Source organism: Polypterus senegalus, chromosome 3 (genome assembly GCF_016835505.1).
Source record: "Polypterus senegalus isolate Bchr_013 chromosome 3, ASM1683550v1, whole genome shotgun sequence".
Classification (NCBI taxonomy): domain Eukaryota; kingdom Metazoa; phylum Chordata; class Cladistia; order Polypteriformes; family Polypteridae; genus Polypterus; species Polypterus senegalus.
The window spans coordinates 12,486,089-12,513,383 of NC_053156.1; the positions used below are offsets into that span (position 1 = coordinate 12,486,089).

General features: G+C 40.0%; 1 protein-coding gene across 3 annotated transcripts in view; it reads right to left on the reverse strand.

The window, feature by feature from the left end:
- cdk4 (cyclin-dependent kinase 4) overlaps positions 1-27,295 on the reverse strand; it is a 51,433-nt gene that overhangs the window by 9,432 nt on the left and 14,706 nt on the right. The window contains exon 2 of one of the 3 annotated variants that reach the window (XM_039746629.1): positions 11,506-11,643. The exons of the other annotated variants lie outside the window; for them this stretch is intronic. The gene's annotated coding sequence lies outside the window, so the exon portion shown is untranslated. The remainder of the gene's footprint in view (positions 1-11,505; positions 11,644-27,295) is intronic. 3 annotated transcript variants of the gene reach the window in all.

Genomic DNA, 27,295 nt, shown 5'->3' on the forward strand with positions numbered 1-27,295 from the left:
AATGAAACAGCAAGGTATTTGACTGGTGGGGAGAGGTTATTTCTATTCTAAAAGGGAAGACGACGTAACAAAACTTAGACCACCTTCATTAGGCGTGTCATACACCAATAATGAAATGCATTCCAACAGATGGTGCACCACCAATGTTGGCACTGCTGTAGAAAGTTGAATACTAAAATTAGTGTTTCTCCACCAAAAGCGTGTCACAATTTGCTGTTTATATTGGTAGTGGGCCCTCACTCTGACCATGTCGCTCAAACTCTCTCCTGACTAATAATCACACTCGATTTACCAAGGGGGAGGATAAACCAACGACTACGGCGCAATTGACCAAGACGCAAGATTCCACTTTAACAATCGGGTTTGGGAATACCACCGCCCAAACGCTATGATGATCATGCTAGATTGACCAAAGGTAGCACCCTTTCACTGACAAAACCCTTAGAGGGTTGTGAAAACACACTTAAGTGGATCATACTTCCAAAAAAGGTTGAGAGGTCAAACAATGTACTAAACACTCCATCCATGTTTAAGTGGAGCATTTCGGCTCTTTTTGGCTTTTTACATTGAAGAGCGAGCTCAGTGGGAAACCTGCAATTTGCAAACGATCATAAAATCCAAGTAGTACACACTAGGGACTCTCCCACTCTCTCTCTCTCTGTCTGTCTGTCTAACAGGGGCACGGGAAAGTTGATTTGTGCAGACATTAGAATTCCTAAAATGACTGCAAAGAGAAAGAAAGCTGCAGAATAAACCTACATTTAGGCCATGCATAGGCTGGGGTGTTTGTGTGGATGCATTAGGTGCCATAATTGAATAACCTCAGTCCAACCATGGAGACTGCAGAGTTCAGTGCTTTTTGTGGAGATAGGAACACCTAACGAGTGATAACGTGTTGGCCTGAAGGCTATCCATTTTTGATATACGAGTTTACTTCAACTTTATTCATCTAAAGAAAGTAAAATGCAATCTGTTAAACCGACTCATAATACCGAACAATAAAAAAAAAAAAAATCACAAAATTATTAGACACTGGTGTCTTTTCTTTGTTCTGTTCAACTGAAACTTCAAACCTGAATTTTTCCTTTGCATCAATTTTTCAGCCCCACCTTAGCCCACTGTCAACATTTCACCTTCATTACGTGTCCAATTCCACCTTTTTCCTTTCCTCCTTGCCTTTCAAGACAGAGGCTTGGTCTTCAGTGTCTCGCCATTTCAAATAAATCCACAGAGTCAAACTAAAACACTCAGTTCTACAACAGGTATGATATGTAGTAGTGATGGTCTGATCAACTGACTTCTGATCTATCAATTGACCAATTACAAAAACTGATTTTTTTTTTCCAGCACCTGCTTTTCTAAGCTTTAAAACAGTAATTTCACTGTAGTGCTCCTCTACAGAAGGTATTACGGTAGCCAAAAAAAAAAAGTGTGCTATCTTCCTATAAACAAAAAGCCATAAGGGAGACTTTACCAGAGAGAGATGACCGGAATATTCAACTTTATATTAAAGAAAGTGGAGTCATAAACTTAGAAAAAGGAATCTGAGGAGTTGTTCTTCATTCCAATTGTCTGATTGCACAGGACAACGGCTAATGAATTTTTATTTTATCCTTTAATTTAAAACAAAGCACTGCTTGTCCGAGTTTGGACGGTGAGGGAGCTTGTGTTAAGTACCTGGACAACCTTCAGATCAACATTTATTTCTGTCGTACATTTTCATATAACAATGTAGCTCAAAGTGCTTTATGAGATGGCAAAGAGAAAGTTACAAGAAAAGAAAAACCAATTGCAATTAAGATTAGTCAACACTGGGCAAACACCGGAAACACGCATTTTGTAATCTAAAAAAGTGCTACACGGGGGCAAAATGATTTATTACGTCAATTATAAATACAAAATGGAAGACATTGAGCTACAGGAAGCAAGGCAAACTATGTTAGGTTAAACCATACAAACTGCTGAATTTAAGTTGAGGGACGTTATGATAAAACTATACACTCACCTAAAGGATTATTAGGACCACCATACTAATGCGGTGTTAGACCCCCTTTCGCCTTCAGAACTGCCTTCATTCTACGTGCCATTGATTCAACAAGGTGCTAAAAGCATTCTTTAGAAATGTTGGCCCATATTGATAGGATAGCATCTTGCAGTTGATGGAGATTTGTGGGATGCACATCCAGGGCACGAAGCTCCCGTTCCACCACATCCCAAAGATGCTCTATTGGGTTGACATCTGGTGACTGTGGGGGCCATTTTAGTACACTGAACTCATTGTCATGTTCAAGAAACCAATTTGAAATGATTCGAGCTTTGTGACATGGTGCATTATCCTGCTGGAAGTAGCCATCAGAGGATGGGTACATGGTGGTCATGAAGGGATGGACATGGTCAGAAACAATGCTCAGGTAGCCCGTGGCATTTAAACGATGCCCAATTGGCACTAAGGGGCCTAAAGTGTGCCAAGAAAACATCCCCCACACCATTACACCACCACCACCAGCCTGCACAGTGGTAACAAGGCATGATGGATCCATGTTCTCATTCTGTTTACGCCAAATTCTGACTAATTCTACCATTTGAATGTCTCAACAGAAATCGAGACTCATCAGACCAGGCAACATTTTTCCAGTCTTTAACTGTCCAATTTTGGTGAGCTCGTGCAAATTGTAGCCTCTTTTTCCTATTTGTAGTGGAGATGAGTGGTACCCGTGGGGTCTTCTGCTGTTGTAGCCCATCCGCCTCAAGGTTGTGCGTGTTGTGGCTTCACAAATGCTTTGCTGCATACCTCGGTTGTAACGAGTGGTTATTTCAGTCAAAGTTGCTCTTCTATCAGCTTGAATCAGTCGGCCCATTCATTCTCCTCTGACCTCTAGCATCAACAAGGCATTTTCGCCCACAGGACTGCCGCATACTGGATGTTTTTCCCTTTTCACACCATTCTTTGTAAACCCTAGAAATGGTTGTGCGTGAAAATCCCAGTAACTGAGCAGATTGTGAAATACTCAGACCGGCCCGTCTGGCACCAACAAACATGCCACGCTCAAAATTGCTTAAATCACCTTTCTTTTCCATTCTGACATTCAGTTTGGAATTCAGGAGATTGTCCTGACCAGGACCACACCCCTAAATGCATTGAAGCAAGTGCCATGTGATTGGTTGATTAGAGAATTGCATTAATGAGAAATTGAACAGGTGTTCCTAATAATCCTTTAGGTGAGTGTATAATGCACTCTTAAGACCGCATTTGGAGTGCCATGTGCAGTTCTGGTCACCACACTACAAGACAGACGCGGCTACACCTGAAGGTGTGCAGTGGACAGCAACAAAGTGCATCATGGGACTGAATGGCATGTTCTACTGTGACAGTCTCAGACATTTAAACCTGTTCAAGTCTGAGCAGAGGAGACTGCAGTGGGACCTCATCCAGGTATTTAAAATCCTCAAAGGCTTTGCTGAAGGATATCCAGCGACATTCTTTTGGTTTAAGGGTGAATCACATACTCGAGGACATCAGTGGAAAGTGCATTTAAAACAGACGCCAGGTAGGACTTTTACGCAAAGCGTTGTGGGGACTCTGGAACAAACTACCAAGACATGGAGTTGAAGCAGAAACTTTGGGAACCTTCAAGAAGAATCTGGAGGAGAGACTGGCCGTCCGCTAAACAAACAAGGCAGATGGATGGAATGGTCTCGCCTCATCTGTCAAATTTCTATTGTTCTTAACAGCTTATATTTTTAATTAGACAAAAATAAGAAAAATTTGCTTAGTAAACAGGCTTGTGAACAACATGACACAAACATGTCAGCCTTCACGTGTCTTCTTCATAAACATTTTTGATTGTTTTGCAGCCCTTTTTTTTTTTTTTTAAAAAGGTCTGTACTGTTTACACTACTTGTTTGTGTGTCATACAATGTACATTTTGGTAAGTAGTGAATAATTAAAATATCAATCTATATTTATAATTATATTAAGAATTATGAACATCTAATGTTGTACACTGCAGAGAAAAAAAATACTCTGCATAAACATAGAAAATAAATATTTTAACAGCAAAAAAAACCAAAAAAAAACGGCGTAGTGCAATTACTGATTAAGAAGGTTTCAAATGTAGAAGTGCTTGTATATTTATGTACATTTAAGCCAAGTTTGCCTGCCAAAATCAACTGATTGAATTAATGTGTCAGAATTGATATGTCGTCTTGTTAGAGAAAAGGTGAGACATTACAAAAAAAAAAAAAAGTTAAGGCAGCTTGTAATTAGAAGCATTTAATTTTATACTGCATGTATTATGAATACATATTTTCTGTATATATTTTATTAAAGTATGCATTTTAAGGTAATTTTGTTTTAGGGCTGTCAGATGAAACTTCATCATTTGAATTTATCTGAAATGGGTCACATTCAAAAGGCAAAGGCAGACGCTCGACTCAGATTCAGACTTCCTCGCATGGATTTTCGCTTTGTGTTACTCCAGACACGATTCTCATAGCGGTGATATTTTGCACATCATAATGTGGAATTGTCATTATCAACACACCCTTGTGCCCGACATCGCAGTTTGGGAAACTTATCTGCCCCACTGCTCCCCTTTTTAAACGGCAGTTTATTTACTTATTAGTATCTTTTTTTAAATACAGAAGCACATCTCTGGTACCCCAGAAGTATCATTCATTTCCTTTGTCCTGTCCCAAAACACTCTTAAAATCCTGTGATCCCCCCAACTGCAGTTTAACACTGAGATATACTCGTCAATGAAAATTAAGCAGTTATAATTATAACAATTTAAAATCTCCCCAGTAAACTGCTTCTTCAGTGTCACCGATGCACTTTTAGCTACTGCCACCAATATGTGCCATCCCTGTCTGACATGGCTGCTGGATGGACACACAACACCTAAAACAAAGAGGCGTCATTAACAATACTCAGGACACCTTTATTACCGTTCTGCTGCATTGGTAAAAGAAGTAAAAAAGACTCCATTCAGTTTTATTCCCTCCGTTTCTCATTACACACAAGCTCTAGGTGTTCAGCGCTTCAAACTTAAGTCGGAGTCCACATACTATGTATCAGGGCAAATTTACTTTAATGACATTGTACACATCTTGTCATTTTCTTCTATTTTTTTTTCTTCAAGGACCAGAGAGAGACTTAGTTTCTTTAAGCAAGCATGGGTGTCAGCAGTACAGGGAGGACCAAGTGTGTGTGTGGTTCTACGTTTTTCTTGATCATGTCACTTTGGATACATAGGGAACTCCTTTTTGGGGGGGAAAAGGCCACATTTTCAAACATCCTTTATTTTGAAGGCTGCAAAATCCACACAACCGATTCATCAGTGCTGCGTGCTTGTATACAACTGTAAGTAAAAAAGAAATTAAAAAAAAAATAGTGAGGCACTGTGCTAGTGCTCATGGATGGATGGATTTGCACTTTTCACAGTCAATTTCATTTACAGCTTGCAGCCCTGACAAGCAGTAAAGAGCTACGTGGAGGCTTGCTCACCCAGCCGTCAGTTCCAGACAGAAGAAAACGGTGCACATCCGTGTCTCTTATGGGGAGCACCTACGCGGTGGCTTTAAGATTTAAATAACAGTCGTCGAGTACAGAAAGGATTTTGAACTTTTCGCTTTTGCTGTGGTTTCTACTGCCGCCACTGTTACTATTCATAATAATATAGTGTATTTAAAAGACATACAGTAAGTAACAAGTCTGAGTATGGTATGTTTGAATACATTCAAATATGTGCTAAAGTTTTAACTATATTTGTTGGATAACCTGAGAGCCCTCATTTTTTTTTTTTTTTTAAGTTTTCTTTTTTAACATAAACCTACTGAATTTCAGTTTGTCAATAAAAATAAACAGCTAACACGTGTGGTCTATAATTATTAAAATTCACAAGTTAACACTTTCATATAGAACACAAGACTTCTGTGTCTTACATTAAGCTCCTGCAAACCCAAAGTTATATTAAAAAAAAAAATAAAATAAAAAAATCAAAACACACACAGAATACTCAGTAACATCAAATCGATGATTGGTATCGGCCCTGATCGGAGTGTCCTTAGTATGCAGGAGTCTCCCTATCACATTTGGAATTCCATCTACAATTTCCTTCCTCTATAAACTAAACGCAAAAGTTTGTGTCAATTCAGATCTGAAGACCTGTAAGCTTTGCAAGCAACCCATTACAGCATATGCCATCTAAAATCTGGCACGAAATAAAAAGAGACAGTCAGGCTCTGTAATCAACTGGCACATGCCAGGCATAGCTTTAATAACTGAGTAACATTTAGTTAATTCTGTGCAGCATGGCATCACCCTTTTGTCCAACTCATGTCAGGTTATGTAATTCAGTTTATTTTTATAGAGTGATCTTCACCAAATGCCAGCTCAGAGCACTGTAATGTACTGTAATGTAACAGATTTTGGTGTCAAGTGGCAGATAAATACACACTCAAACTTCTAACTTTATTTATATGGATCTAAATAAAGTGTAAAAAACACACCACACACAGATGGAAGCAAAACAAGTATCTGATATTTCTGGCCTTCAATCATCCCAGAATCTTCAGCCTCACTCTGGTATTCCAACCTCTTCCTTTTTTCTTCTTTAATTATGTTTACTAGCCATAGAAGCCCGTGCTGTAAAGAGCCCGGGGTCCTAGAAACTATTGAATTCATCAGAAACAAATTGCTACGTACAGATGCCAGTTAATTGAAAGAAATGAATTTGGGCCTTCTCTTATGGAAGATGATGATCCGCTGTGGCAACCCCTAACGGGAGCAGCCGAAAGAAGACGACGACTCTGGGCGTCTCTCTTCTAGGAGGATTCGTTTTGTTGATGTGCTCGCTTTGCTTGTGCATTAGCGGTGGGAGGAAAAATAAAAGGGGTAACGTTTTGCCGATGTTCGCAGCTAAGCGACTTTCTTCTGAGTTTTCATTTTGCCGACGTGCTGGCCTCGCTTGTGGATCCCTTACCCCGACTCCACCACTACTTACACATACCCACCCAAAAACCACCCACATCCATCCTCTTCGACATATGGTCCAGGGGAGCAACAATGAGCGCCTCAGTACCTACCCTGGGACACTTGGTGGCAGCCTCCCTGGTTGACGATGGTGCCTCAGCTTCCCGCAGGGCTCCATGGGAGATGGAGTTCTCCACAGCCCTGGGTGGAGCAGGGGGTGCTGTATGGGTCCCTGAGCCGGCCTCAACAACTCTACAGCCCCGGGTGGGCCAGAAACCACCACTCAGGGGCCAAAATCGGGAGGAAGAGGAGGAGATTGCCAGGGAGGAGTGGTGGTGCCAAACAGGAGTGTGTTTGCTTCAGTGTTTAGTGCTTTTAGTACTGTGTTGTGATTGGGGGGTTCACGGGGAAGATGTGCCCTCCAGCTGAAGAAAATGCAGTCTGTGTTATATTTTACACGTACCTCAGTGCGAGTCTTGCCGGGTCGGGCGCAATACAGCATTGTATTCACAACATATATACACATATATATACACATATTTTTTATATAAGATAAAAGACAAATATATGAATTTCCCCATAGGATTAATAAGGTTAATCTAAACAAACATTCAAGTAAAAAACAATGTGCTCTTCTGTAAACGATAAATAAACTTTACATTAATGTAAACAAAGCAGTGCAATTATTCAGAAAAGTAAGCCACAAATAGACCACCAAGACACTTACAGGCTTTGCATAAATGCAAACAGGGCACACTGCGTTTTTCTGTAACAAGACCACGATGTCTCTGCAACTTCCACATTTTTTTTTTTTTGCAAGGAAGACTAATATGTCAACATGCTCTTCCACGAGGCCACGGCAAGCTCTTGTTGGGCTGCAATTGAGCCCTGACATACTAAGCACATGTTCTGCAGCACAGCTGGAAGCAAATGAGCACACAAATGTTTGTGCAACTAAGCACAGAGCCCAACTTCATATAGTAAATGTTAGGAAGTAAAAATGTATCATTGCGCCTAATCAACAAAAACTAACGTGCTGGAGCACTTTAGAGGACTTTCCAGCGAGGGTTTAAATATCATGGGAGAAACAGAGCCCTCGTACTGAAGGGTGTTGCCACCATCACCAACACTTGTTGCAACTAATTCTGAACAGTGCAGAATAAAAACTGGCCCAGAGATAAATAGTTACAGACCCCCGTCTTAATGCAACAAAGTTGACAAAAACATTTTAACCTGTGGGGGGGGAATAAAAAATAAATAAAAGCCACATCCCTACTTCAAATGCAATAGTTTACAGGGTTTTATTGCTGAGTGTTTCCATAATTGAGAAATAAGATACAGTCACACATGTGCATCCAAGAACCACCTTGCCGGCTCTGATCATGTATGCGGTATGACACCAGGGCAAGAGAGGTCACCGTCGCTGACAGTTTTGTCCCTTCACACCACACCTCAGAGAAGCCAGTCCAGGAAACAGTGACTATGCCCCATACCTTTCCAGTCCAAAAGAAACGAAAGGGCCTAGCCCATAAGGTCGAGTCTCACTGATAACCTGAACTCACTGCAGGACACAACTCCCAGTTAGATGCTACTTGAGTGCCTCATTTGTGTTATAGCGTCTCTTCTATGTGACTATTACAGTCTTTTTAGTTTTTATTTCTGCAAAGAAAATGAAACACAGAGGCCCAGCTGGAACTCCTCAACTATTTCTGGGACTCTGCAATGCCTACTTCAAATTCCTTGTATTGACTTGCGTGTCGGCCCTTCATGTGTTTGGTGTAATCAGTTGGGTTAGCCCCTTCAGTTTGCATTGTGCAGTAACAAATCTTTCATTACATTATCACACCAATTAAGGTTCCGACACTGCTGAAGATGCCATCTTATTAATACCTGTGAGTTAGTAGAAAAGGGGCTGCATGTTCAGCCATGCACACTGGCAACCTATGAGACTCAATTGTCAAAAGCCAAGAAAATCGGAAATGCATTCCTAAATGTTGGCTATAGAACTCATCCCATGAAAAAGGAGTATTGAAACCATTTTTAAAAGGTTACAAATCGATACTTTATCGTTATTTTGATAACCTCAGTGGGCATAGTCTTGATCTTGCTGCTCATAGACTATATTCACAAGGCTTTTGCTTTGTTTGCTTTGTGTTAGCCAAGTATTTATGCACATTTGCCAGTTTCATCTTGCTGTTCTGCTCCATCATTTTTCACTCGCCATCTTTGATGTCAGCTACAACTTCCGCTATGCTATGAATCCTTATTCTCCTAGACCTCTCAGACCCTGATCTCTCTGGTTTATCTGCTTGGGTGCAGTAGCTGCTAAACTGCTCCTTGCTTCCAGATGGAATTCATCTCAGCAAATTGCGTTGAAGAACTGGCTGTCCTCTTTCTAAACTGTGGTTAATCTAGAGCTCTCTGCAACACAAAAGGAGCATCCAACGAGTCCATTTAAAATTGGGGTCAGGCTGCCGCTGCTTCTCTAATACAGTCCTTGAACAAACGAGCGATGCTGCAGCTCCCTTAGCTGGTAAGATGGCACCACTGCTGTTCCTGTTGGTACAGTGAAAGACATGGGTCCCAGGAGGGAATATTTGATTTTGGGTACAATGCGTTTCTTACTTCTTACATGAAGACATTTCTTCCTGTTAAGTATTGATTAGTTTAAAAATACAGGTAAAATTCCATTACAACAAATATCTTTACAACGAAATTTTCGTTAGAACAAAGTATTTTTACAGTCCCGATAGTTTCCCCATATGACACAATTCTATAGAAATCTCGTTACTATGAACGTACATTCAGCAGATACTTTCATTACAACGAAGTGCACAAAAGACCTTGACATACCTGAACGAATCATCCACAGAGCAGTTAGTTCTGTGGCCGCAGCTCAGTTGTGCACAACTTTCCGCGTACCGTTTTTTTTTGTTGCCTTTTTTGTTTCTTGCAGTTTTCAATGATACCTTTTGCTTATTGCTCATCAACATTTAAAAAACATCCATTGAAATTTAACTCATTGTCACCCTCCTATAGAAACGACAGACACGAAAAAACTTTAACAGTTCATATTAGGAAAAAAAATTGAATTCTGAATTTCGCCATCAATGCTGTCAACTTTCTTGAAAGACAGCAAAAAATGAAGAAAAATCTCGCGTTGTAAGCGTATGTGAACGGCTGCATTTGAAGACGTCGAAAAAGCAGTTTATGTGGTTCAGTGATGCTCGTTCAAGAGACATTCCTATTAATGTGGTACTCATTCAAGAAAACGTGAGGTTTGTAAACTCTCTCGGGACCTCCTCCAAATAGACAGCATGCCAAAGAGCATCCCGAACTCCGCGTCTATGGAAGACTGTTTATCTGTTGCCAGGGCAATAGCCGGCTCAAAGCTATGCTGCGTCTCTCCACCAAAGCAAACAGAAAAGATATCGATAGGTGATAATAAGCAAGGTACATTGTAAATGCAGGTAACAGGATTACTTGATCACTGATCTGGCCACAACCCTGCCTGACTGCTGTGTCTGTGTATGGCAGAGTGGCAGTTCACGCTAAAACAAATAAGTGTGCCGTTACTGTTTCAAGCTGAATAAAGCTGGTTTAGCTAAAGTACTGAGACTCAGCCTCATGCTTTGGGGTGCAAGACAGGGACTTGTAGCGCGACCCCCATCTTTTACGATTTGCTTCTGTGGCGCTATGAGCCTCCTATTGCCCTGCCCCAGCAACAGACAATCTTCCACAGACGCTGCAATCGCGCTTCAGGACACACTTCAGCGTGTCGTTCCTGTTGAGTGGGGAGTTTGGGGGTCTCAAGAGTTCTGAAACCTCACAATATGAAGGATGATTCGGCTCCTGATTGATAACTGTGCTGCCCACAATATGCATCCACATTTAGATAATGTTTGCGTTTAATTTCTCCCAACCAATTGCACAGCAGTGCTTCAGCCATTGGATTTGGGCGTCGTTCGCACCCTGAAAGTGTATTATGGCAAGGAAATGCTGAGAAAAATACTCGTCAGCATAACTTGTAGGCAGGAGGAGATTGAAATTAACGTGAAAGAAGCAATTGAAATGATTGCAAACGCCTGGACGCAAGTTAAAGAAAGAACTATAGCAACAAAAACAGAATCTCGTTACAACAAAATATTTTTTTAGGTCCCTGGGAGTTCGTTGTAACGGAATTTTACCTGTAATAACTATCATGATTGACATGCCATCATGGATTCCAAGGGCGATTCCTACCCTACCACTAACTGTTGTTCATTGGCAGTTCCCAAGCCATCACTTTAAAACACACACATAAAACAATGCAGGTCAAGATGTTAGGTTTATACTGAAGTACGGTTATGAAATCTGGTACTCAGATGGCAGGCAGCGAGTGTAAAGCCAGCACACTTAACAAAACACTAGCAACCTAGCAACACATTCACATGGACAGACAGACCAGGCAGGTGGCACTTTAAATTTTGTGCGAGTCAGCAGTGGGAGGACCCCCTTCAATATGCTACATCAACAACAAGCGTGTCACGTACCTTTCAGACCCGACAGCGAGCGCAAATCCAAGTCACAATGTGCAAGGTGGACGCCACTGGTAATTCTAAGCAATCCGAAGTCCGCATCACGGTATGTGGAAACACAAATCCGACAAAGGCAGCGCACAAATCAGAGGTCTAAGGTTAAAAAAAATAATAAAAAAAAAAAAAAAACAGGAATGAGAATACAAATCACCTTTATTTTGTTTAGCACTTTTCTATATCAAACAGCACTGCAAAACAATTTAAGTACAGATTGAGTGGTAGGTGCGTTTTTTTTGTTTTGCAGGGATCTCAGACAGGGTTATGCAACTTGCTCAGGGTTGCACAGGACCAGCAACCATGCAGCGAATCCATTTTGTTAGCCTCTACACCACACACCCATGACCTGCTATAATCAGCAGTGACCACGAGCCAAGCCTTAATGTCACTTCTGATGCCTGCTGAGTAGCACAGGCAGCTCCAAAAGAGCTTTTGCTTTCAAGAATCGGTCCCCGCAATTACGGCTGACAGCTACTGTGGCTTTCTGTCCACCCATTAGACAAACAATCCTCAAAATATAGATGCCAATTACATTCCTGCACACTAAAATTTAGCAATGGCCGATTTATCCTCTTAGTGTCTCTGGGAGTGGAGATGAAAAGCAACATACTTGGAAAATGAGTAAAGACCCCAAAGATCTGCATGCTAGGTAACTTAACGTTGCCTGGGTAAGCCTAATGACCCAAAGGGCCGTACCTTGTGGTGTTTTCACACACCTTGTTCATTTGGAACAGTTTTTTAAACTCTGGAGTTATTTCACCCATAGGTGCGGACATGCCAATCACATTCTAGTGCCGACCAAAACCATCACCATTTCCAAAAGATCTCAGTTAAGTACCAAGCAAACCCTAGATTGACTATGATCCAACAGGGAGCCAGTCTAACTGCAGGGAATACTGTGCATTATGGGTAACATTTCTACCAGTAACTAGGTAATCTCAGAATAAAAATAAATCCACACATGCATATACATTTGCATTAAACTTGCACAAGTACCAGTCAATCAGGTCAATCCTAGCACCCAATTCATTCTTCGAGCCTTTTTCTATCTCCCAATCAGATGGAATAACAGTTGGTCCCATTAAAACAAGAAAAAAAACAAAAAAAAAAACAAACGTACATGTGATCGGGAAGATCATATCAAACACGTGCAGAGCTGCTGAGAAACAAATGTCCTTTTTGAACAATGATCAATGTCCATAATCTTACACATGCACAGGTGAGGGGCATCCTCCGAATGCGATTGCACTTCTGACAAATTGGAGACCAGGGGTCTCCAACATGTTGTTTGCAAGCTACTGATAACTCAGTACCCTATTCCAAATAGCTTGCCAAAGGGTTAATGAATCCTACATAAATTTGAAAACTTGATTAGTCAAATTAGTTGGGAGATCTTTCCAAAAAATCATATCAGGATCCACAATCTGAATTGCAATCTATCTTTTCAATAAGAGAATATCCGGACTCAAACTCATCAAGATTTAAGCAACACTTAATTTTAAATATCAGACAAAGTTGAACTCAATTGTTCTCTCATTCGCTAGCTAAGCGCAGTTAAGGTACACGCCCCAAAGCTGGCGAGTGAGTGAGGAAGCCCACCCTCCTCGACCCGCTGCCTTATTCTTGGTACAGCAAGCGAACTCTTGATACATTGCAAAATGAGAAATGTCGCAAAATCAACTGGAATGTTCAAGCAAATTATAGAAAAAAAAAAAAAACTGATCTAAATCCCTGAAGCGGACGGAAAGACCTTGGATTTTATATATTATATATTAGTAAACCTGCAAACTAATGTGCAGTTAAAGTCTCAACAGCACTTCTGGAGCTTAGTAGAGACAGATAACTCTTAAGAATCTTCACCAAGCAGCTCTGAAAATGTCTGCTTTGTTTGGGTCTCCATACCTCTGTGAGTCTGACATGAATGTCATGAAGTCAAAGTTCAGAACACGACTGACAGATGAACATTTACATGACTCCATGAGAGTGAACCTGAGTGGCTCCACTCCACCAGACACCTGCCTCTCTTGTTGACTCCATGCAGTGCCAGTCATCTGGCTAACTAAAAAACACATCACACATGCAACTGGACATGTGAATAAAGTAACACCGTGACATGTGACAAAATGACAAATGAATAAGTCCTATCTGTGGATTTGGAATTGCATTGTTTTGACATCATTCATGTTTTAATTCAATAGTGTGAGATACACTAGAAAATGCATACTACAGACATACAAAATGCACTTGCAGGTGAACTAAATATTTTTTGTGATGTTAAGGCAAAATGTAAGTTGTGGACACCAACATTTTGTAAATGTCCAGGCAATACAAGCTTATTCAGTTTGTTTGGGTTGAAATAAGCAATGAGAATAAACGTTAAGACTACATGAGGAGCTCTCAGCCATTTTCATTTTGTAAAAGTAGCTCTCAGGGGGGGAAAAAAAAAAAAAAAAAAAAAAGGTTGGAGACCCCTGTTGCAGACACTGAAGGCACTTTTGATACCTCACCTCAGCATGTAGTATATTGACTTGCATGGTATACCGGTACTGAAAAGGTACAACAAAACATTAATTTTAAAACAGTACAAGCAATTTGGGATTTACGGTACCAGAAGGAAACATCAAGTTTCCTGTCAATTGCAGAGTTGTTGTCACTCCAAAAACTTGTTATGGCACTTGAAAAAAAATTCAGGACCTCACAAAATGAGACTAAACGCTTCGATGTAATGTGTACTTCACAGGAGAATTATTACTTTGACGAAATCGGGAGATCATGGTTATCAAGAGGGAAGCGATGCGTAGTTTGCGAGATGGTGCAGCACACCAGGGAGGGAAGCAAGACAGAGACTGGAGGTTCTGGAAATGTTTATTAGTGGTACTGAGCTTTGAAAGTGGATATTGATACTGAAGTTAAAATTTTAGTACCGATGCAAAACTAGCAAGCAAATAGTAATAGTAGTAAACACTACTAATCAATATTTACTGTACTACACAACAGTGGACACATGATTTAAAGAGAACTCAGAGGTGAGGTTAGGCTATTGGAGAGGAAATATGCAACACCATGAACAGAAATTCAATTTCACTTGATACGTCTACAGTCTAAAGGAAACTGAGGCACATCACTGTATGCCCTCAACAGAACTTACCAAAGAGTAACCTCGAGGGAATGTGTCCTTTCCGTAATATGCACAGCAACGCATTGTCACGTTCTCTTCTAATTATCAGATACAAAGACATTCTGCCCACAGAGCTCTACTTGTTAAATAACAATCATCGTAAATGTACTGGTGCTCTTGATGAATCTTCATGACGATTTTGCCTCTGCCGCAATGAATGTAGTCCAGAACACACCCACAGGGTGTTTGTGACTTCTGGTTGGCTTGAACGCTTCCTGTATGAAATGCAACCCAAACTATCTGGAGACTTTTAAGTAACTAATTATCTCCCAATTAAGCACAAAGCAGACAACTATGAGTGAAAATGCCTGAAGATTAAACCGGACCAAGCACGGAATTAGTGCTGTACTAGGAATAATATGCATAATTAACACTAGGTTTGCAAAAACAGTGACATCTAGTGGGGAAAGATTAAAAGTGCACAAAGGGGTTCGGTATTTGCCCCTCCCCCTTGAAAATGTCTCTTCACAATTATGGTATGCATTAACTTGCCACATAACATTGTGTTCTAAAGTGAAGAATTTTTTTTATAGATTTTAAAAGGTCTGTCTGTTGTTGCAGCTTACAATGTTACTCTTTGTAACTCAGCGTTCATAGGTGACAGAAAAATAGTAAGCTTACCCATTAACCAGATTGAGCCATCTTTAACTACCGCCATACACCCAAGAATGGCCTTCAGCTCTCCATCAGGGACCTTCTAAGAGTCACATATGGAGTTTGTATTGATATATGACTCTTAAATTTGGGAAAAGCATGCAAAATGTGACACAGCATAGTGTCTCAAATGGAAAATTACAAAGCATGATTTGTAATAAGACAATATAAGCAGACCAATTTTTGGACAACGAAGACACATGCAGTGCAAGGAAATAGTGAAAACTAAAGCACTTTGTCCACTACTGCCTAAAAAGGGTAAAATACAAGATTATCACTTCACCTACCAGCAAGTCAGACTTGAGAATTAAGGAAACTATTTTGAGGATTTTCCAAAAGAGCTGCTCACCTCATGATATATAAAGTTTATTCTTGAGATGATGAGCATCACAAGGCTCAGCTGAGCCAAATATCAGAAAACCGTCTTTACCCTCAGAGTATTACATCTCCGACATTCTGCACAAATGTGCCAGTTAACACAGGCTAATAAGCGGCATGACAGATAACCCACGCATTTCAACAGAAATGTGTGACCTATCAGCATCAACCGACAGGTCACGGAATGAGGCCCGTCTAAACATCAGCAATCTTTAGGAACTCGCAACATTTCCCTTGAGCGGACTTCTCCTACTTGCAATTACAGTACTCAAAATGGCACTGGCTGAAGCAACCACTGCATGCACGCCTGGGTCATCATTCAAAGGATAGCGATTTCCTACTTTGTGCGTTCCTTAGAACTCCTTAATAAGGTACATTTTGCAACACAAACGCATACAGTAATAACAAATTTAAATTAGAAATGAAAAAAAAAAAAAATGTAGGTGCTCCCTGGCCCCACACAACAATCTAACCTGTACAAAAATGGACACAACTAGAATAAGAACATTTGTCCTATTTGGGTTTATTTTGATGAAATTTCCCTCCATTAAACATAAGGCTGTTCACTCAAGCTTCATCACTGAAGGTTTCACATTCAAAAACAATGAGACCGATGGTCTTTTTCAGCCATTTCACTATCTTGTTTTGCAGGCAGGATACTTGGGATAATGCAACAAGATACGTGAGCAACACACGACAAGTAAACTAAAACAGCAGCATACGAACACAATGCCTACTGTGAACACCCGAGACTGTGATTAGGTCACAGGTGTCTGCTGCAGCCAGCCCCACTCTGACCTGCAAGAAGCAGAAAGATGCACTCGTAATGACTGAAGATGATCCAGCATTAGAGCTGGCAGCACACACGGGGAAGAAAAAAAAAAACACACACACACAGACACCCCACACTTGGTCCTTGAAACTGCAAATATTCAGCTTCACTGTGGTTTTGTTAAAATAAAATGGGTATTAACTTTTTCAAGGGCAGGTGTTGAGGTGAGGAGTTAACATCAAAGAATTGAAGGCTGCACACACAGAAACATTTAGAAAAGTAAGAAATTTGACAAACAAGAGCAGCCCACTCAGTCCATCAGGCCCGTTTGTTTAGCTAATATCAAAGATGTCCTACTATCTCAATCAGATTCTTCTTACGGGTTCCCACGGTTTCTGCTTCAAGTCCATGTCTCAGAAGTTTGTTCCAGAGTCCCAGAAGTCTGTGTGTAAAGAAGTGCTCCCTGGCTTCAGTGTTAAATGCACTTTCCCCCCTTCATTTCCGAGCAAGGGATTTGCCCCTTGCATGAAGTAGAGAAAAAGTTGCCTACAATATATTAAGGAGTTTGATGCACTAGATGGCACCAAAGGCCTCAAGATAAAGCAAGTTGCATGGCATTAACTACTGCTAGTGGCACTTGTCAAAAACATCCTTTGCAGAAGACACTTTGTGTATTGTTGACAGTTTTCATACCGCATTGTCAGATGAGGATTTGGAGCTGTCACAAGAAAATGACAATGACAGGGCTGCAGAAAAATGGAATGCCATGTGGCTTAGCAGGGCATGCAATTGTTTGCTTTGAACAGTTTCATACACTTCAAAATTGTCATGTGCAGAGAGCTGATACAATTAAATGTGTGTTTTCCACAGTTTGAGTAATAAAAATGGAATTTTGACATTTTTCACAAAAAGGGATCTTTTTCTAAAAAGTAAAATGCATGTTGCCATGATGAAAAAAAGGGAAAAGAAAAATCAGGCTCAAGAGAGTCAAATGACTTTTTCCTCATACATGCATTTTCACGAGTCACTTGTTTGTAACTGGGGTATTTTCTTATGTATGCGTGGCCAAGATTTTCAATGAGCCGTCTATGTATGCTTCATCTACTACATATATCTCTAATATCTATATCTATATATAAAAGCCAAATACCACTGCCTCACTCTTAACAAAATCTCCCAAACCATGAGGACTTGAAATTTGGAATGTAGGTTACCCGTGCTCACTAAGAAACGGTTTTTAAAGTGGAGAAAGACAAACAAATTGCGATTGCATGCACTACACTGTTGGCACGCAGACTTATTCTGATAAACTGGAAGAATCCAAACTCTCCTCTTTTAAGTCAGTGGGAAACCAATGTGTTATATTATTTGAAATTGGAAAAAATCAAATAGTTAGAGGATCTGTACAGACTTTTTTCAAAACATGGCAGGATCTAATCAGTAATATTTTAAAATAAGTTTATAAAGCACAGAGAATTTTTTTTAAATTAGGTATGTTTACAAGCCTTAAATTTAACGTTATTTGGCTTGCTCTCTCTCTCTCAGGGGCGGAAATCGATCTGTTCTTAACTCAATTTTTCTTTTTGTAAAATCTTGATTGCTTTGTATGGATTGTAATAAAATTAATAAAAAAAACAAAAAAAACACGGTTTTAGAATTGTCGTGGTCCAAGCACGAAATTTCTTATAGTTTTTTTAGTCCGCTTTTCACAAGAAAACTACTTAACGGATTTAGATTGGGGAGTTTTTCTATAATTTGCTTGAACACTCCAGTTGATTTTGCGACTTCTCTCACTGCGCTAAGTATCATAGTTCGCTTGCTGGAGTGATATATGGGCACTAATCCGAGACAGAGGCTGCGGGCCGAGGAGAGGGGGAAAGAGTGTTGTCAGGAGTAGACAGCTGGGTAGGGCCCTCCTCACTGTACTGTTTCAGTTATGGCGCTTTTCCACTGCATAGTACGGCACGCGCGGTTCAGTACAGCTCACCTTGGTTCGGCTCAGTTCGGCTCGGTTTGCGTTTCGACTGCAGTTTAGTACCGCTTTAGAGTGGGCGGGATTATTCACGTGTCGTTATAGTTGCGCCGCCTCTACTGCCGTGACACCGTGGAACTTTTACAACAACACGCAGACAACGACAACACTTTAGCTCGACAACGCGCAAGGGTAAGCATCTAAAAAAAGCACATCACTAGCTAACTTTTATCACTGTTGCAAAGCATAAAATGAACTTAACTGCCAGTGTAACATTAAAATGCTGATTCTGTATATTACAGATCTTCCACATTTTGCAAAAAAGTCGCCGCAACAGACCATCTGTTTGGACATTTAACCGTGCTTCAGAGTGGTGGGATGTGATTGTTCCCGGTTTTACAAACACTCAGTGGCTGGAGAACTTTCGAATGTCTGAAGAAACATTCATCCACTTATGCAACAAACTGCGTCCAGCGATGGAGAGACGGGACACAAACTTCCGAAGTTCCGCGTCTGTGTACCTTTAAAGAAAAGAATAGCCAGAGACGCAGTAATGACGATTTTCTCCGGCCAATCAGTGACCAGCAGAGTTTACACGTCACGTTTTGGTAACGGTTCGGCGCGCTAGGAACCTCAGCTGAGGGGGTACTAAAAAAAGGACCAGGTACCAGGTACTGTTCCCAGTGGAAAACGCCCCAAAAGTGAGCTGAACTGAACCGTGTCGTGCCGTACTATGCAGTGGAAAAGCGCCATAATACGCATGTGAAGCCATGGGGGATGGCTAGTAAAATAAAGTATACAGAATATACAAATACACACACTCTGAACACCTATAAAAGAGAAAGAAAATGTCAAACAGCAGTGAAAAGGAGAATTAAAAAAATAAAATCAATCAATCAAGCTACCACAATTCTGCAGGTCTAAAGCAAACTGAGGCACATCACTGTATGCCCTCAACAGACCTTCAACGGTTTTGCTACATTTATATGGATTCAATTCCTTGACAAAAGCACAAAACAAAACACACAATACCGTGTTCAGTAGCATTTTCGAAGAGAAGCAAAACTTTTTATTTTTTTTTTTTTTTATTTGGGACATATCAAACGTTGCAGAATTCTCAATTAAAATTAATCTTGCACATTCTCTACAAAATGGTAAAAAAAATAAATAAATAAATAACCTAAACTACGACCGCAAATGAACAGTTGTGCCATTTGTTTCAGCCTTTTGAGAGTGACAGGATTTTTTTTTATCCTATGTGATGCTGCACCATTCTTGCACGGTCGTAAATTAATCTGATATTTGTCACAAGTGGTAAAAAACACACACACTATACCGTTTACATGAATTTATATACCACATTTAAATTATTGCGACATTCATCCCCCATTGCCATTTTAGTCAGTGAGACACAAAAAGATAGCAGTGAAAAGTTAAATATAAAAAAATAGTGAGTTCCATATTAAAATCAGTTATGAAAGTACAAATTCAAATGCATTAAAACAACTAAAGTAGAGATATGGAATGTCAAAGAAAAAAAAAATGGCACATTTAAAAACCTGCTAAGATCAATCACAGCGTTCTCCAGTCGTCACATACAGCTTAGAGATTTAAACCACCAGCACAAATAAGGATTAGAAAGATAGCCCACTGTCGTTTTGATACAAGTCATGACAGTATTTGTATGTACATTGTAAAACAGAGAATATATTAATAGGTTCAATTGCAAACCTCAAGAGTTAAATGCATTCAACCTCTATTTTTAAAATAATCCATCATGCCCCCACCCCCACCCAGTATCAAAATATTAAAAAAATACAAAATGTTCTGTAATTGAGGATAAGGCGGTAAATAAAACACTCGTTACAATAAATTTGTCACAGCTGGTCCTCGTGATGAAGATTTTCATACAGATGTTCGTGGTTGCATTCAATGCCTAAAAAGTCAGTTTGCTTTCGACAGCATGTGGAATCAAGAATGGTGGGTCTATTCCAATGAATGAGGCAGTAAAGAGTTAAAAGGGCAGCACTACACCGTGCAGACGACACCGGTATTTCCTGGTGACTACAAAATTGCAAAGAACAGCTTCATATGTAATTAGTTGAATCCAGACATTGCAAAGTCAAGTGGCCGCAGAAAATGTCTGAGTAGTGTGCAAATCATTGGCATCAATAGGACTTTTTTTTTGGGTTATGTGCGTTTATTCAAAGACGTATTGGTGACTGTAGATAAGGTTATTTCAGCTTTCCAAACGTCATGAGCCCAACAGACTACACTAATGTACAAATAATGGTACTGCCAAGCTAATCAGAGACCAGCTATGTAAAAGAAAAAGAATTCACAATATCAATGCACAGGTCAGTCCTTTCAAATGACAGCGATGTGTAGGACCAGTCACATTGTTCGATCTGACATTCTGATGAGGGCAAACTCCTTCAGCAGGAGCGACACTGGGACATCAGACCAGTGACATAAGCTTCAGTTTTCTTTGATTGCTACATGCGCAAGATAGATTTGCAATTAAATATATTCTAGGAATTATGAAGTACTTTCTTGTATATAATTTTTAATTGATGCCAAATGTGCTTAATATCACTACTGAATACTTCTTTTAAGTGTTTCAAGCATGATGTTCCTAAATTAATGCTATTTTTCTAGCTAGCTGTCACCTGCAGGTCTGGCTGCGTAGTCGTGAAATAGGACAAACCTTAAAAGTCATTAAACAAACAGGTATTGGCAGGTAAGCGGAGGCAAGGTACACTACAAAACGTGGCCAGAGGTAGACCGATTCAAACAGAGGCTAGCCTGTGACTGAGGAGGGCCCTGCCCGGCTCCCCACTCCTGATGTCATGCTTCTCCCTCCCACCAGACTGCAGCCTCTGTCTCAGATTACTGCCAATAAATCACTCCTGCAAGCAAACTATGATACTTAGTGTGATTAGAGAAGACGCAAAATCACTTGGAATGTTCAAGGAAATTATAGGAGAAAACCCGATATAAATCTATTACGTAGTTCACTCATGAAAAGTGGACGATCGATCGATCGATGTGAATAATGCCATTAATATTTAATTATGTAATGCACAAATTCAGAACTGTAACGTAATTGGACATTGGTCTGGATTGCCTCGCAGCCTCTCCAGCTTTAAGAGCAGACATTTGCTTAGCGAGTTACTGATCAACTGCTGAAAGTACCACCACTTTCACAGTTAATGTTTTTCCATTTAATGATGATCTAAACTTTTCCCGACTAATTAAATAACTCATTTCTAAGCTATCCCATAATACATCATAACAGCTTCATGCTTAAAGTCATAGGTACTCGATTCCACTGAGATATCACACCACGCTGCAGTGCTTTTTGTGCCCTGATAGATGTTATCAAGGATTGGTTCTCGGAGCTGCTTAAATCGCACAAGTGCACGCATAATCGTGGACTGTCAAAGCCCATTTCGTGTTAATGAGAAACACTTAGGTATTCATGGAGCGGACTGGGCCTAGACTGGAAAACGAGGTTTATTCAAGCGAGGCATCCTCAGCCAAGTCTTGATTTCATAAGTGAGCTTCATGGAATAGCCCTCTGGAAAAGTTGATTAAAAATAGTTAAAGTTATTAACTACATGATTTCCATATAACTGCTTAATAAATAAATACAATTACCCAGCTCACTTAAATTAGGCAGAATTCAATTAAAAATGGAAGTTGGTTGGAACAAAAGCCTGCAGCCACATGGGGTCTCTCAGAACCAGTGCTCTAGCCTATAATCACAAAAGTCAAACAGCTTATTCCATCAAAGAAAGAGTTAAACAAAGCTGTACCAAACAATAGCACAGCAGCCGTGGTCAACATGCCAAAGGTCAAGTGGACAGTTCCCCATTTCCATCAGCTTACATGCTCTGAAAAGAAATAAATTGTTCTTTTGTAAAGCACTTTGAGCACTTTTTGGATGAAAATGTGCTATATAAATAAATGTTGTTGTTTTTCCATTAGGTGAAAAGACGTGTCCTGGTTTTGCTAGCAAAAAATAAATAAATAAATAAATAAAACAAACACCATTTATAAAAAATTTGATATCCTCCTCAAACACACCTGGAAACCACCCTCTACCTTGTTTCTGTGCGTCTCCTCAAGTCTTCTGGGAACTCTTTCCAAGCACCCATGTACAAAGGTTTGCCAATACATGGATATCAGGCAATATTTACTGATATTATTTGAATATACAGTATGCTGCATATTGTCAATATACTTTAACCCAAAATTACAGGGATGAGTTCAGCACAACATGTTACAAATTCATTTGTTCATAAATTAAGAAAGTCATCCTTCCTGCAATAAAACTGTTTATATATATATAAAAAAAAACACACTGCCTGACAGCGAGCAGAAATGCAATGTGTTTGAGAATGCAGCTTGCAGATGGTGTTACCGATTATATCGGAGAATGGATGTTCCTCCTTTGAAAGTTTGTGTTTTTTTTTGGCGGGAAGTTGCCAATAGCAACATTAGTATTTGTTTGGGCAAGTGGCCTTGCTCCATCCATAATTTCATCATCTGGGTATTAGCAATAACCAATGGGATTCCATGATAAAATCAATCTAATTTTCTTTAGGGTGTAAACAACAATTTGACAACTCATCTATCCACTCCTGAATGCACTTATTCCAGTTGAGGCTCAAGGAATGCTGTAACCCACACCGGAAGTGTTGGGTGTAAGTAAATTACCAGTCTTGAACAAAGGCTCAGTAACATCTAAAGTAGCGAAAACTCAACTCCTGTCTTGGCGGTCCACAGTGGCTGCAGGCTTTCATTGCAACTGAATCCATAGTCAGAAGCCTGGCCTAGCAGATTATATGACTCGTTAGTGATTTCATTCTTTATCACATTGTAGAGTTTTTTTGTTGAGATTATTATCTATATGTTGTGTGGTGCAGAAGAGATTATCACCTCTTGGTCCTTTCCTTCCCTTCTCTCTCATTTATTTCAAAACATGGCATCAACACAAGACACTTCATGCTGTACGCACACAGGTTTAAATAGAAGCACAGTAGCTAAAGAGTTGCCAGTTCCTTTGTTATCTGCACCTCATTAATAATTGATCTTGCACATTTTCACAACCAGCCAACAATTAAAACTAAAAGGTTGCTGTTTAAAACTATACAGCAGGCAATAAACAATTCGGAATCGTAACTAACAAGTTATCAGGCAGTGTAGTGTGTTGGTTAAAGCTTTAGACCAAGGATGTGGGTTTAAATCCTGCTAGCGATACTGTGTGACCACGAGCAAGTCACTTCACCCACCTGTGCTTATACTGGGGAATAGGGGGAGGCGCAGATGAATTGGATGTCAAATGTTGTAAGTCACCTTGGATAAAGGTGTCAGGCAAATAAGCAGAAGTACATAAAAAAAAAACACAACATGTTGCCTTAATAAATAAAAGCGTTCTACTTAAAAATTGACTTAAAGCAAACACCAGCAACCACTGCGGACCTCTAGGACCAGGGTAGACTACCCCTGATTTACAGCAATAGATAAATAGTTAGTAATGAAAAGTGCAGATGAGCTTTGCTCTTTAGGGTCCAGAAACTATTTTGCCTTGTAGGCAGTACTGGCCTAAGGGTTAAGGTGTTAGACATTAAACCTTGAAGTTGTGGGTTCCAATGTCACTACTGACATGGTGAATTGCAAAGGGCAATTTTCCAATTTGGTGAAATTGTACCTCTCAAATGATTCAAGTCACCCTGGATGTCAGGTAGATAAAACAGAATAAGACAATAAGGCTTGTTCTCAGTATTTTTGTAAACACAAATTGCCACGGTGGTGCGGTGGTAGGTAGCACTGCTGCCTCGCAGTTAGGAGACCCAGGTTCGCTTCCTGGGTCCTCCCTGCGTGGAGTTTGCATGTTCTCCCAGTGTCTGCATGGGTTTCCTCCCACAGTCCAAAGACATGCAGGTTAGGTGCGATTCTACATTGTCCCTAGTGTGTTGCTTGGTGTGTGCGCCCTACGGAGGGCTGGCGCCCTGCCCGGGGTTTGTTCCTGCCTTGCACCCTGTGCTGGCTGGGACTGGCTCCAGAAGACCCCCGTGACCCTGTGTTAGGATATAGCAGGTTGGAAAATGACTGACAAATTGCCACAACACTGGAAAACAAGTGCAACTGACAAGAGCAGGCTGAAATGGGAGCTTATGTCCAGAGAGGTGATAATAGGTTTTGAAAAGGTATCTTAAGCAAGTCATACAATTATTATTGTGTTAGTGTGCCTTACTGTGGGCGTACTTGCAAGATAAAAGAAGTTGTATCATACTACACAGCACATGCAGTGACCAAGGAGCAAAGAAGGCAATTTTACATCTGCTGCCACTAGGCCTCGTGACAATTTTGCCTTTGTACCCTTCCAGGTAAAGACAAAAGGAAACATGATAGAAGATAGAGAAAGAACTACCTTTAGGAACACATACTTTTAAGTATTTTATAAATTGAGCAACATTTCTGAAAGACTATTCTTTTCATGATCACATCAACAAAAAAAAAAAAAAAAGCAGAATGTCACATTTACACGAAAGACAATTTGTATTTAATTCATATAGTTGTACATTATACCTTTTACAAGTTTCTCAAGTTTTTTTTTTGTTGATCAGGAAACCCGAGTAGCAAACCATATAAAAACAGGATAACTTTATTGTACTTTCAAACAGTCTCTGTTACAACACCAATCCAGATTAATTCTGAAACAAGAAAACCACTGGTGTCTGATGTAACATACACAACTGGGTTTCAAGATGCTTAATCGGCCAGAGAGACAAAGAGTACAAATAGAAGAAGAATGGGACAAGGACATCAGTGAAGTCCATCTTTGCTCAGACTGTTACTCTAATATAAATTAATAAAGATTCTGATATAGTTACTAAACTCAAGAAACTTGGATATGAAAACTGGAGGTACAGGAAAAATAAACACTTGAACAATTCATTATGTTGAAAAGGCAGTCAAGTACAAAGTAGTACATAAAGGAGAAAGTATAGTTCATACCACACAAATACAAGATGGGCAACACTGACTTGATATTTACAAGGCGAATAAAAACTTAGCCCATGTTGTTCAGATGTGCTAGTAAGACCACATTTGCGGAGTGCTGTGTGCAGCTCTGGGTCATCATGTTACAATTAGCGGATCTACAGGCCTGTGTGTAAACAAGAAACCAAGTGCATCCTGGGAATAAAGGGCAAGTCACTCCCTGGATAGGCGAAGGACATTAAATCTTTAGGCTTGAGCAGAGAGAGCAGCATAAGGACTTTGATCCAGGTCTTCAGAATTTGTCAAAGGCACTGATAAAAAGTGATGCATAAGAATTATTCAAAGAGTGAATCATGGGTATTAGGACACCTTGCGGAAGTCACACATCTTCACAAGAAAGGTAATGGTAATTTGGAACAAGCTACCAAGTCATGCTCAGTAAACCCTGACAACTTTTATAATGTATCTGGATGAGAAAACTATTAGATAACCAAACGAGCTCACAGGACTTAACAGTTTACAATCTAATCTTAAAAAGCACGCAGTTCCATAAAACACGGATGAGGTACAGTATGTGTGTACTTCACTGCTTTCAAGCCATGCCAAAATTAATTTCTCTCCAGCTACCTCCCAGCACAGGATGGTGATAATCATCAATTACAAAAGGTTGCGATTCAAGTCATATCTCATTATTACCTCGGTGTCTGAATGTTTTGAGATTCTGGTGAACAATTCTGAATCTACTTTTTGCACAACACTGCCTATGGGATTTCCCTTACTGATATGGCAGACTTGTTGCCTTGTATCAGATGTGATGACATCTGGAACTTAATGATTGCAAGTGCTAAAGAGAGAAGCAGCCTTCCATACAATTACTGATGGGATACTTTTCAGGAGGTTGACTTGCTTACAGAAATGCAGATGCATACTTAGAAAAGAAAGAGATCGCATACAAAGACATGCATATGCTAGAAGTGGGAATATCAGTTTTGTCCATTTTGTGTTCATAAATCCCAGTCAGGGCTGGGGGTCATATTGAGTTTCTTAATATTTCAATTACTCTTGCTGTATGAGCCAGTTTTTGAAGGTTAGTGTTAACGGTAAGTTCACAGAAGTGTTTACTTAATTAGAACAGAATGTAGGTTTAGCATAGCTACATGGATAATGGAAGATTCCCTATAAGCTAACTTGATAATGGAATATTCTTAAAACTGTTATATTGCCAAATTTCTTCCTGGGGGAAAATAAAGTTCTGTCTGTTTCTGGTGTAACAATAGAATGAACAGTTACACAGAAACATGAACTGTTAGATAGATTAGACCAGGGTCTCCCGCTCCAGTCCTGGAGAGCTACTGTGGCTACAGGCTTTCATTCTAACCCTTTTCTTAATTGGTGACCAATTTGTACTGCTAATTAACTCATTTTCATTTTAATTGATTTTAGGATTTATTCCCCTGAATTCCTTCATCATTCCTCTGAATTGCTTCATTTCTTTCCATAAATGGTACCCAAGCAGAAATGAAACAAAGTGAGTGAGCCAACAGGAGACCAACTAAGTCAGGGCCTCAAACTCCAACCTGTTGCTTAATTAGATGCAGAGTCTTGTTGTTAATTAAACCTGTTCTTTAATTCCATGGCTTGTTGCTGCTCTCATTGTACAACGGCATACATTCCCATAATTGTCGATTTCTCTTTTCTAGGAGCACTGTTAAAAATTTTTGGGCACCTGAGCACATCAACGTTCCTGAGACCTTCGTCTTTCTTTATCTTCAGATTTTCTACG